We start from the raw sequence: 13,858 nt of genomic DNA on the forward strand, positions 1-13,858 counted from the left end.
GGCAGCGCGGGTGCGTCCAAGAGCCTCTGCCTTCTTCGCCTGTCAGCCCCGCCGATTCCAGAGCAGGACCTGGCTGCCGGTTGCACCTGCTGCTCCAGGCACACCTCACCGGGCAGGAGACAAAGGGGAGCTTGCGAGCAGATGCCATCCAGGGTGAATGTCCGGACACCCTCTTTCTGCTCCAAATCTTCTCGATCTCAAGGCGGTCATCAAGCATGAATGGACTCCACAAGTAGTAACAAGGTGAGTCATGCCTCTGTTCTAGAAGAGTCATTGGCCTCTTTTCACCCAATGGGCACCAAAGGCCAGGAGTAGCACCCCTCTGCCCAGGCCTCTGCAGCCCCTTCCACATCTGGAGAGCGTTCCCCGATTCCCTTTGTCTTGGCACACCCAGGCCCTTCACAAAGGACGGTGGAGCTCCAGAACCTACTTCCCAGAGTTGGTGTCAGTTGAGTTACACGAAGGGAGACCGGTTCTCCCCAAGGTTTGTGGAGGTTCCCATGCACGCCCTGGAACCCCTGCGCCTTCCCAGCCACAGCCTCAACAGCGTGGTCTCCCAGGGGAGTCCAAATTGGCTGAGACTCTTTGAGCTTATTATCTGGACATTAAATCCAGTATCATGTGATATACTCTGGCTGGAAAGCTAATCTGAAGCCTGTGGCAGACCCAGAGTGAGGCCATTCTGTCCCGGAGCTGGGGGCCAAGGCTCCCCAGCCGGATGGCCCCCCCACACCTGCTCCTTCTTCTGGGGTGAATGGGCATGCACACCCGCATCTCACTCCTGGTTTGCCTACTTGAGGTTATTTTTTTAATTGCCTCCATTCTGATTGCCACCCGTGTGTTTTTGGCAGTCAGATATTAATAGTGATTTTCTATTTTGTTTCTTAGCCATTAGAATATAAATAATTTTCCAGTGAAGATGGGAAAGAAAGGGTGGTTAATAGAAAAGTTAGGGCAGGGCGGCCCGGGTGGCTCAGCGGTTTAGCGCCGCCTTCAGCCCAGGGTGTGATCCTGGAGACCCGGGATCGAGTCCTGCATCGGGCTCCCTGCGTGGAGCCTGCTTCTCCCTTTGCCTGTGTCTCTGTCTCTGTCTCTGTCTGTCTCTCGTGAATGAATGAATAAAATCTTTAATAATAAAAAAAAAAGGCAGCTCTGTGCTGCTTACCCTGCTTACCAGTTCCTTCCCACACAGATAAGGAAACAGGCCCAGGCTGAATTCAGTTTGCCACTTCATTTAATAAATGTCGGCTATTAGGATTACAGATTTGCCTAGACCTTGGCACAGAGGGCCGCTGACAGGACAGGGGGAAGGCTGGATCCTGTCGAAAGCAGGATGGGGTCATTCACGTCAGGTGGGGTCTTGGGTGAAGCAAAGGGCCTGCAGCTCCCAGATGTCACAGGGACCAGCGCCAGCTGACGATGCCCCAGAACTGATAACAGGTGGAAGGAGAGGAGCTCTGCCCAGACCCAAGACTGAGTCAATCCCTTTTAAAAAAAAAAAGGGTGGGGGAGGTTGCAGCTGCCAGACTCTTCAGGCACTGACCACTTAAAAAAGGCAGCTGCCCTGGAAGGCTTTGCCTGATTGACCTGGGAACAGAACTGAGATCCTTCAGGGCTTGAACATAGTAAACAGTAAGTGCCACCAGCTGACGCAGACAGCAGGGGCCTCGACTCAACCACAGGCCCACAGCCTGACTTCGAGTTTGGTTCATTAACTTCCTACCCTCTGTGTTATCTTTTTCTTTTTTTTTTAAGATTGTATTTATTTATTTGAGAGAGAGGGGGAGACAAAGACAGAACACCAGCAGGGACGCCTGGTGGCTCAGCAGTTTGGCGCCTGCCTTCAGTCCAGGGCGTGATCCTGGAGACCTGGGATCGAGTCCCACGTCGGACTCCCTGCATGGAGCCTGCTTCTCCTTCTGCCTCTCCCTCTGCCTCTCTCTCTCTCTGTATCTCTCATTAGTAAATAAATAAAATTTTTTAAAAAAAGAACACCAGCAGAGGGAGAAGCAGGCTCCCCTCTGAGCAGGGAGCCCCGCAGTGGGGGCTCAATCCCAGGACTCCGGGATCCTGAGCTGAAGGCAGATGCCCAACCGTCTGAGCCCCCCAGGCGCCCCCATTCCCCGTGTGATCTTGTTTGTGGTGTGACTCACCCTGTGCGCTGCTTCATGCACCATGTAAGAAGCCGAGTCAAGCACATGGTGAAGTGTCACTGGGTCTGGAATCCCGAGCCCCCTCTACAATCATGTTACCCTCGCTGTATGGTGGCAGAAAGCTGACACCGTGGGGAGATCAGCTAGTGTGTGTGCCGTCGCAGTGTGCTCGTGACACATAGAGACCTGACAGGCGTGTGGCAGGGACTGTGACAAGCGGCCCGGGCTCTGGGCTGACAATCTGGCCTTCCTTTGGCAGTAGTGGGCACCCGGCAGGCCCGGGTTTGCACTTGTCGCGGCTCCCTGGGCCTACTGAGAGGAGAAGGGGTTTGTGGGACCAGCCTGACCCCCTCCCCCAGGCCAGGCCTCCCACCTCCCGGCCGATGCCTGTGTTCCGACGTCTCACAGTCTGGCCAGTGACCATCCGGCCTCCTTCCCTTCCTGTGCAGCTTCTGGGAGCTGCCTGGGCTCCTGAGCTCTGGGGACTGGGGCACGATCGTCGCACAGTGTCCTCATGTGAGTGCAGGCCACCACTCAGCACAGCCAGTCTTGTCTTTTTTTAGGGGACACACCCCTGGGGCTCGCTTGCTGGTGGCCCCCACTGTCCCTGCACCCCCATCTCCAGAGACTCCTCCTCCTCACCTGCCCTTCCCATCCTGGCCCCCTCAACTTGGCAAGACCACAAACCTCACCTTGGTCCCTCTCCCCTCCTGGGCCTGGCATCTGCATGCAGGCAGTGATCTGGGGCTCATGTGGGGCTCGGCTCCACTTTTTCTCATCTCTGGGGATCAAAGTCCTACACCACCTGCTGTCTCATGTCTGAAGCCATTTTTCATATATTCTATCCATTTTTCTCCTCATCAAAGGAGGGGTAACTGCCCTCTAGTACTCCCACCGTCGTTGCTAAAAGTAGAAAGCGTATTGTTTATTTTCAAAATCGAAGGCCAGGGTCATGGAGAGTACTTGGCACGCACATCCCCCAAACTGTATTTTGCTTTGGAGCGGGTTCCAGGAGACTCTGTGAAACCACTTAAAAGCATAAAGTTGAACAAAACCCCAAAAAGTTGCACTAACGCTTCAGTGAGGCACATTTTTTTAAATTATTTTATTTATTTATTTATTTATTTTTAATATTTTATTTCTTTATTCATGAGAGACACACAGAGAGAGGCAGAGACACAGGCAGAGGGAGAAGGAGGCCTCCTGCAGGGAGCCCGACGTGGGACTCTATCCCAGGACCTCGGGATCATGACCTGAGCCAAAGGCAGACTCTCAACTGCTGAGCCGGGTGCAGTTTTAAACGGTGTATCCTTTTTGCTCGCTCTCTTCGGCAAACTCCCCACTTCCCTCTTAGCCCTTCGTTTCAGGGGCCCGGAACCACCCCTGAAAACGTGGCTAAGGAGGCTGGCAGCAAGTCCAGGATTCCTGTGGAATCCGCCTAGATCCTGTATTTCCCCTCCTGGGGCGGGGCCGCAGCTTTGAAGGCCTCGACCTGCTGTAGCCTCCCCTGCAAAGCCACAGAGCTACCGCTCCTCCTCTCCCAAACTCTGACCCACGCTGTGTTAGGCCTGCGAAGCCCGTGGTGGACGGTGGACAACACCTGCAGGAGGCAGTTGCGTAGTTTACTACGTGGGGGCTCCCCCCTCCCTCCGGGCCCGCTGATGCACCACGCTTCCCCATCTCCGGAAAACCAGGCCCCCCCGACGTGCGTTGCTGTGGCCAAAGAGCCACGTGTGCACTTGCAGGTGGAAGCACGGGTTTGCTGGTTGGTGTCCCCCCGGCTCTTCCCTGCGGCCCACGGGGACGAACGGAGGAGGTGCTGGCATCAAGGAGCTGAAGGGTGCAAGCGGCTGGGAACACGGAGCCAACACACGGAGGGGAGGCGGCTTGGGGAGCTGCTGCCCACCCCCCCCGCACCCCCCCGCGAATTTTCATGAGCGAGAAATAACCCCTGCCACGTGGAGCCCCTGAGATTGGAGTTGTGTCCTGTGTAGCACGAGCCAAGCCGCGTCCCCCCGGCCAATGCAGTCGCTCCTTACCAAGCAGGAGTGGGGGGTCGCCCTCCCCGGAACAGGGGTCTAGAGATGTGATGGCTTTAAGGAAGCAGGCATGTTTGAAAATGTACCGTTTGGAAAACTCTCAACCTACCTAAAGATAAAGAGTGGGAAGAAGCAAAACAGAACAAAAACTTACAAAAGCAAAGAAGTCACTTCTGTGAGATTGAGTTCCTTCTGCTGAAGTGTTCAGATGACTCCAGACAGACGGATCCATCGTCGTTCAGAGGGGCTTGTTCTCCTCTCGCCACTCATCTAAACAGAAAGGAAACCGGATTCCTACAAACCGTAGGCATATACCTCCACCCGCAGAAGTGTTGCTCCCCCGCCCCCCTCCTCGGGGAATTAAAGTTTTTCTGGACGAGCACTCCGCTCTTGATCCTCTTCTTTGGGTAATATTAACTGCATTTTCTAGTGCCTTGGAAATTTCTTTGTAGTTAAGATTTACTTCCCCTCCACCTTTTTAGAGATACTTGTGTTAGCAGCTTTTCCTAACTTGCTTCTAGAATAGGACTTTTTGGCCTTGTGGTCCATGTAATACTGGGGGTTGGATCAATGAACTATAGCCGGGGCACAGGGGTGCAAGGACACCCGGTTCCGGGGCCCCCAGACAGACCAGGTTCAGCCACTCGCCGCAGACGAACCCCAAAGGCAGAGAAACAAGTGGGGGTGGAACCAGAGAGGGATTTGTTTCAGGGAGCCCAATGCTGGGAAGACAGCAGACCTGCATCTCAAAGACAGTCTCCAAAGTGCTGAAGGTACGTCCAGGTTCATATAAAGAAAATGTGGAGCGAAGGTGCGCGGGCATGAGCAGGTGGGCCATGGGGGTCAAGTCCATCCTCGTTGTGGAGCCAATCGTGGGGGGTCCTGCTGGCTCGGGGTGGCCTCGTTGCTTGAGTTTCGGTTCCCACCAGGGGAGGCTTTGCCCACAGACAGGGTCTTCTGCTTTAGCTGAGAGACCAGCTGGAAAGAAGAACCCAACTAGAAAGTTTGAGGTCAAAAGGGAGGCAGCCAAGATCCTCTTTCAGAATCACATGTGACTGTAGGGATATTATCCATGCACATGTTTTCCATTTTTCTGGGGAAAGAGGCTTGTACTTTTCATCATCTCCTTAAAGGTACGGGGTGACTCAGTGAAGGAGTCAGAGCTACTGCTTTAAAGACAAAGTCGATTTCCTCATCTATCCAGACCGGCCCACAAGTCATGTGCCATGTCCTGGTCTCAGGCCTGCGACTGCTTCCAAGGTTCTCTTACCCTTTCCTTATGACCCAGGGACTGAAGGGATGCCACGAAGAGGGACGGAGGGATCATCTCACACGTGGACGGGAGGGCGTTGCCACGTGGCCCTCGAAGCTTCCAGCCGGTTCCCCCATCACCTGTCTGACCCAGAATTTGAGTCAGTGCGGCTGGTGTGGCTGGTGCAGCTGGCATGGAAAGCACCAGGGGCCCCTGACCCTCAGAACCTCTGTGGTCAGTGGTCAAAGATCTGCTGTCACCCTGCGGCCCGGGGAGGGGAGCAAGAAGTAGCTGAGCCTCGAGGAGAAAGGAGAGGGTCCTTCTGCTGTAGGAACGTACGTCCTTTCAGAGTCCACTGCCCTGTGTGGCTGCCAGCAGGGTGTGAGGCTTTCAGAGGAAGGGCTTTGGGAAGGAGGGAGAAGGTGGTGGCAGAGGGCAGGAAAGAGAATGGAAAAAAACCAAAAGCCAACCCCCTGCCCCCCTGGCTTGTAGGATCAGCCCCGGTGTCGAGCAGGGGGTAGGGGTGGGGGTGAAAGGCAGGAAGCAAGTGGAGCTTGGAAACAGCTCTGAGCCTGCAGACATTGCTGGTCTGGAGGCTTGGGGGGAGCCAGAGGGGGAGCCGCCACTGATCTCTAACATAAATGTGCTTCGAAGCACAAACTCTGGGGGCATGTTTATAGCTCTTGGGACACACGGGGGGCTCAATCGGTTGAGCATCTGACTCTTGGTTTTGGCTCAGGTCATGATCTCAGGGTCGTGGGATCAAGGCCTGCATCGGGCTCTGCGCTCAGCCAGGGGTCTGCTTGAGGATTCTCTCTCCTTCTGCCCCTCCTACTCGTGCTCTCTCTAAAACAAATAAATAAATAAATATTTAAAAAAAGAAAAAGAAAAAGAAAAAGCCATGTCTTTATTGAGAAGCAAACAGAATACCTCTTCTAAAAAGGAATCCTTTAGGAAACTCTAGAAATAAGGACCTTAGAGGGATAGGAGCCAAGTGACCTGGGGTCACAGCTCCCTTTTACTTTCTCTTGCTCACTGAACTAACAGATCCTTTCTTAGTTCTTATTTTGGTTACATCTTTCATGGATTCACATTGAGTTTTGTGGTTAAAACAGTCATGTGGCTTGATCTGAGAAAGGCTGTCGTGTTTATTCAGTTGCGGTCAGCCTTGTCGTCCATGCTCCCTGTAGAAACATGTCTGTGGGTACGGGGACAAGGTGGCCTTCCTGCTTCTAGAGCTATGCTGAAAATACCAGTGATCGGGGCCTTACTCAGCAAATGAGGACAAACACTCCAGCCTGCTGAATTCATCAGCAGCACAGTAGAAAAATAAGTTCTCTCAAAGAGAAAATATGAAATCAGAGGCAGTATACCTAACAGAAAAAAAAAAAAAACAACAACAACACAGGGTGAGAAATCCAGAGAGCCAGTGTCTAATAGCAAGTTCTATCAGAGCTTCAGTGTCTTGTAGCAAATCAGAAATCATTCCTGTCCTTTCCACTGCATAATTGCCTTAGGAGAAAAGAAATGACATATGGAAAAAATTAAAATAACATAACTGTTCCTAAGGCAGCATTAAGCCTTATGCCAAAATAACAACAAGACTGATCATCAGATGCTAGCTGTTCTCGAGACTTGAGACACTACTGGCCAGCCAAACCCAAACCCATTCATTCCCATTTCCTTTTTTCTCTTGTCCATCTCAACCAAACAGACAGGAAAAGTCCCCATTGCAGCATATGCCATGTGACACAGTTCTGGCCAATGAAACTTAAGTGGAAATTTGTTGGTGGGTTCTGGAGAAAGGCGTTTGCCTTTTTCTTATAAAAGAGAAAGAGCTGATTTGGATTCCTCTTTTTGTTCTACCTTGAATATCCATGTGATGGCTAGAGCCGAAGCAGCCATTTCATGATCATGAGGACAACAGGCCAAAATCCTAATGATAAAGATAGGTTGGGTCTGAGGACCCAGAGAGGGCTCACCAGAACCAGCAAAGAGGGTCCTTGGCTTTGTGCAGGATAGGAATCAAATACGAGCTAAAAAAGTAAAAGCGGAGTTTATTGAATAGCATAAGTGACAGGTAGAGAATAGCAGGTGGGGTGTCTGGGAGACTTGGAAAGGATAGGAAAATGAGTTCCTGTCATTTGGGGGCTATGGGTTTATATTGGAAAAGGGGTCTAGGATACATATTTCTTCAGGAATCCAGGATAGGGTCTGATTAAAGGTGAGTGACTAAATAATAGGGTGTTATTTTATAAATCACTGAAGGTAGGGGGTGTTGATGCCAGTGTAGGCTGAGGTTTGTTCAAAATTAATGTTCTAGAACATGTTTGGGATCCGGCTTTTCTTAGATGTGATTGGTGTTGGGAGCCTAGGACAAAAACTCGGAGAATGATTAATTCTCTTGCTTCCCCGTTAGAGTGGGAACATAGCTTCTCTGGTTTTTCATCAGAAATAAAGAACATGAGTAGTCTATAGGGACTTGCAGGGAAACAGTAGAGATGGGGTCTTCCTAACATGGAGTCGCTTCAGCTTCTCTACCTCACTAAGAATTATGGTATAGAAAGAGCTGAGAGCTGCTGGCCTGGCTCTAGATGACGTCCCTTGAGAGTCCTGGCTCATTTAAGACTTTTTTTTTTCTTTTTTTTTTTTTTTTCATTTAAGACTTTTAGAGTTGAGTTTTCTGTTGCTTCCGCCAAAACCTTCCAAAGTACCCCTGACACACCGGCTGCATATGTTATTACTGGAAGATTTAACGAATTGCAAAAAGGAATGACCATGAAATGATCCAAAATTTCCTATACTTTTCAAAACTAACTGTATGATGAAGCAAAATTTAAGAGCAAATGTTTTAAGAATTTATATTTTGAGGGGCGCCTGTGTGGCTCAGTTGGGTAAGTGTCTGACTCTTGGTTTTGGCTCAAATCATGATCTCAGGGTCCTGGAACCCAGCCCCTAGTCAGGCTTCCCACTCGGCAGGGAGTCTGCTTCTCCCTCTCCTTCTGCCCCTCCTCCTCCTCGTGCCCTCTCTCTCTCTCTCTCTCTAATAAATAAATCTCAAAAAAAGAATTTATATTTCCATAATTTTAAACATATAGAAAAATAGCATAGTTGTAGATGCATATCCTATTTATACAATTTATATTTTCTTTTAAATCTACCTTTTATTTTTAATTCCATAACAAATTTATATTTTGAAATTTTTTTCAAACAGGCAGAAAAATACAAACATAAAGAAAGTGTTTCCTTTCTCACACACCCACAGGAGGGGTCATTACCCAGCCTCCACCTGCATTCCTCCAGAGATGGGGAGCTTACTTCAACACAAGGTAGACTTTTCTCTCTCTTTTTTTTTTTTTTTTTTAACCCCTGATGGCTAGAAAAATCTTTTGAACATTGAACTAAAACTTATCCCCTGTAACCTTTTTCCCTGCTCTCTGGAGTGATGATGTACAGGCCTTGTTATAAAACAACTCAGGGCACTTTTTTCTATCTATGGATCCTGGAACCCACTCAGAAAGGAGGTATTTCAGAGGAAGGTCAAGGATAGAGTGGAAACTAGGCCTGCCCATCCGCTGAGGTGGGAGCACAGTCCAGAGGCCTGGGCTTCCACTTGAGCCAGAACGTGGGGAGGTGGTGTTCAAGTGCCCTCCTCCCTTCCTCCCTACTCTCCCCCACACCCCCCAGCTGTAATCGGCTCTCGGGCCGGTACAGATGCAGTGCAGGAGAAAGACCTTTGCTGTCAGAGCTACGTGAGCTGACAATGACTGGATGGCTAGAATCTGGTCCAGACAGTCATCCCGCCAACTGGGCGTGAACTTGGAAGCGAATGGTGCACAAGCCAACCCTAGCCATCCTTGGCATCCGAAAGGCCCTACACCCCAGCCTGGGACAGGTGCGCTTTGGGTTGTTTTCCCAGCTGTGATGCTGGATTCAGGCCCGCAGCCCAACTGGCAGCTGGTATGCCTGTGTGTGAAGCTTGGTCTTGGCCACAGAACTGAAGAAAGTTGCCCTGGTCCTCAGAACCCACAGGTGCCCACACAAGCAGGCTCTGTTTCACCCCATCTAAAGAGCAGCAGGTACTGTGGACTTTCAGTAGGAGACCTGGAGGGAAGGAGGACACCCAGGACCTGGGGACAGAGAGGGCAGGCGCAGCACAAATAGATGTGAGAGCCTCTGAATCACTGGGGCACCTGGGGCTTTTAAAAGGCGGTGCTGAGCTCACCGCCTGCCAGGCTCACTCGACTGGGGGAGGGTTTTTTTTTTTTTTAAGTTATATTTTATTGGAGTTCAAATTGCCAACATATAGCATAACACCCAGTGCTCATCCCATCAAGTGCTCCCCTCAGTGCCCGTCACCCAGTCACCCCCACCCCCCGCCCATCTCCCCTTCCACCACCCCTCGTTCGTTTCCCAGAGTTAGGAGTCTCTCATGTTCTGTCTCTCTTTCTAATATTTCACACTAATTTTTTCTCCTTTCCCCTTTATTCCCTTTCACTATTTTTTATATTCCCCAAATGAATGAGACCATATAATGTTTGTCCTTCTCCGATTGACTTACTTCACTCAGCATAATACCCTCCAGTTCCATCCACGTCAAAGCAAATGGTGGGTATTTGTCGTTTCTAATGGCTGAGTAATATTCCATTCTATACATAAACCACATCTTCTTTATCCATTCATCTTTCGATGGACACCGAGGCTCCTTCCACAGTTTGGCTATTGTGGACATTGCTGCTAGAAACATCGGGGTGCAGGTGTCCCGGTGTTTCACTGGCTGGGGGAGGTTTAACGGTGTCGGCTGGCTCTGCTGCAGTCCTCCAAGGCCCCACAGTCTGGAGGTCCTGCCGTGTAGGGTGCACTAGGAGAAAAGCAAAGAAAGCCTGTACCCAGTTACCACGACCTCAGGTCGTGAGCACGGTCCTGGGCATGCAGGTGTGTGTCGATAGATAGATACCGTGTCTCCCATTCCTTTTTCACAGAAATAATGATGAACTTCCAGCCACCCCCCCTATTCAGCCTGCCTGACACCCAGGCCACAGTGTAAAGGCCAGTGGAGCCAGGCCAGCTCTCCCAGGGAGCTGAGCCACCAGCCTCAGGTCCCATCAGGCTCTTCCTCACCCCAGCAGGGTGGGGGTGGAGGTGGCAGCCAGGAGGCCCCATGCACAGGGGTCTCTGCCCTGAGCCACAGCAGGGAGGCAGACAGGAATTCAGCTAGTGAGTGCCAGCTCAGTCTGAGGGGCAGCCCAGTTCTGGGCTGCAGGCTGCCTCCGGCAGCGAATACAGAACCACGCTCCTACTGCTCCGATCACTGTAACTGCTCGACAGGTTTCTCCCAAGTTATCAGTACCTTGTGCAACAGTATTTCGATTCTGGGCCCTGGGCATGCATCCTCTGAGCTGCCAGCTGCCCCGTGTCTACTCGAGAGGCTCAACGTCCCAGCCAGCTCCTAGCAGGTGTTCCTGCATCCTTCGTTCCTTCACTCAGTGAGGACCTGGAACACCAGGCGTCGGGTGCCCACCAGTAACAGTACAGACGCGGCCCCAGCTCGGCGGGGCCAGCGGGACAGTGGGAAAGCACAGGGAGACAGTGTGGTCAGAGCCCTCTGAGGGGTCACCAAGAAGCTGGCCAAGGAGGGAACTACCTGAGCATCAATCAGGATAAAACCACAATGGACAGAGCGATGAAAGTGGAAAAACAAACTAATTGGTCACCACGGGAGGATGTTAATGGACCAAATCACGGTCATTATTTTGAACACTAGCAAGTAAAGGAAAAGAATGCTATCTGCCTGTTTTGTTTCTGTGCCCACTGGGTAACATAGAGTGGATGGAAAATTTCCATTTATAGAAGAATTTTGGCACCAATGAAGAAGGAATGAGAGAAGAGGATATAAGGCTGGCCAGGATTACAGCGTTGATGGTCAGTGGTTGTTGCATCAGGGAGGAGCAACCAGACACAGGCTTCCTGACGGGAAGCACACACCACACCCACGGGACAAAATCTGCTGAGCATCTCTATCTACCACGGGCTACAGATGATACAAAGGGCAAAGCAACCTGCTGAATGATGCCACAGGCACCACACTCAGCAGAGTCCAGTCTGTGGAGGACTGCTGGGCATGCATCCCGGTTTTTTCAACAAATAAAATTGCAATGGGGGAGAAAAGAAATTGAAGGGAAATATATATATAATTAATATATATAATTATCTATTTTTTTAGAGAGGGAAAGAGAAAAAAGGCAGAGGCAAAGGAAGAGGGAGAGAAATCTTCAAGCAGACTCCCCGCTGAGCATGGACCTCAATGTGGGGCTTGATCCCATGACTCTGAGATCATGACCTGAGCTGAAACCAAGAGTCAGACGTTCAAATGACAGCCACCCAGGCGCCCCAGAAGGAAACCTATATTAAAGGAGGTTTTAGGGGCACATCAGTCACATCATGTAGACATTATTTGTGTGTGATTCCAGCAATGTGAAGGATTCAGATTTAAGGGAGGGAAGGGCTACTACACAAGCTCCTGGCAGGTTGAGTCTGCATGAATAAACGAATGAGCTCATTCATGAGTTGAGAATATTGGGGTTTTGTCTTAAATGTTCACTGTGTTGTTAATATCTAATGGAATATTGTATATAAGAAAGTACCTTGAAAAACTTTGACGTTTTATTCAAGAGTTGGGCTAGGGACACTTGGATGGCTTAGTCAGTTAAGTGTCCGACTCTTGATTTGAATTCAGGACATGATCTCAGGGTTGTGAGATCGAGCCCCATGTTAGGGGCTAGGTATGGAGCCTGCTCAAGATTCTCCCTCTCCTTCTCCAAAAAAAAAAAAAAAAAAAAAAAAAAGGTTAGAGCTAGAAGTCTTTGAAAGCCAGCCAGTCATGCACATGGAGACTCAACAAATACATTATTTGCTGCTGGGTTGGCTTGCTTTGCCAGTATACTTATGGTGATCATAGATTTCTAAACCCCAGAAAGGGGCATGTGGTCTGGCACCAGGATATTTTCCCATTTGTGAATGTATTTAGATGAAAACTCTTACTCAGGTCTAACATTTAAGTCACAATTAGTTGTAGATTTATGAATCCCTTTTAAGGAAAGCACAAAGGTACATGAAACTCAAGGGAACCCAGGAAACTGTATGTATCATCCCCTTAATTATGCTCCACGCGAGTCAGAGCCTCATCAGAGAAGTGTGTCTGGCATGCTCACCAGGCTTCCCGAAGTGGGGACACTGGAAGACGGCCCAAGAAAGCAAAGAGTGTGGTGGGAGTGATGGAGACCAGGAGGCACGAGGAGCCGTCACAGAGCCTGGGGTGTTTCGCCAGGGAAGCTAAGGGTGTTCAGAGTCACTGCTTCCAAGTTTACTTTGTGCTTTTAGTCAGCAGAGGTCAACGACTGGATCCTCAGGCCAACAGAGGTGAAGCAAGAAGAAACGAGCTGTAAAGAAGTACCACGGTATGCCCACCACCTTCTGCAACTGCTCCCACCGGGGCGGCCGTGACCTGCACCCGGCTGGACCCCAAGGACCAGTCTTCATCTTCCTGGACCCGCTGCAGCCTTTGCCAACTGCTCCTTGAGACGCTTCCTTCCCCGGGACCCCAAGGCCCTGTAACTGCTGGGTGTCCTCCTATCTCACGGGCCTCCACTTACTCAGAGCCACAGGTCAACACGCCCTGGGTGCAGGCCAGCACCCCGCCCTTGGCCAACTCGTCCAGGCCCCAGGCTTTCAACGCCACTGGGATGCTGGTAGCCTGCGTGTTTATGTCTCCGCCCAGACCTCGCCCATGGACTACAGGCTTGCGTAACCACCGCCTACACGATACTTCCACCTGGATTTGTAACACGCACCCCAAACTCACATGACTCAGCCACCTGCTCCTCCCTCAGCTGCCTCCATCTGATGGCAATGCCATCCTGCCAGTAGCTCTGGCCAAAAGTCTGGGATTGTCCAAACTCCTTTTTCTCATATTCTGATCTGCTCTAACAGCAAAACCCATTGGCTCACCCTTCAAAAGCCTACACAGAACGGGACAGTTTCTCTTGATCGCCCCCATCGTCCTTGTGGCACCAAGAGCTATGGCCTCCCTCTGGGCTCCCTGCTGTCCCTCCCTCTGCCCTGCACTCAGGTTTCAGCTCAGTAGTTGAGACGGTCTGCTGAAGACAGCATCTGAGCGTGTATGTCACTGCTCTGCTCCCAACTCTCAGAGCAAAAGCCAGTGTCACCGTGGCCCAGGGCCACTCCACTTCCTTCTGTCTAGGTGCTCCCTCCTCGGGGATTTGCACTGGCTGTGCCTGATACCAGGAATGCCCTTCCCTGAGACCCAAGGGGCTCACTGCCTCAATTACTTCATTTCCTAACTCTGATGTCACTTCTCAGTGAGGCCCTCCCTCGTTTCAAACTGTCCCCCCACC

Source organism: Canis aureus, chromosome 1, assembly GCF_053574225.1.
Source record: "Canis aureus isolate CA01 chromosome 1, VMU_Caureus_v.1.0, whole genome shotgun sequence".
NCBI lineage: Eukaryota > Metazoa > Chordata > Mammalia > Carnivora > Canidae > Canis > Canis aureus.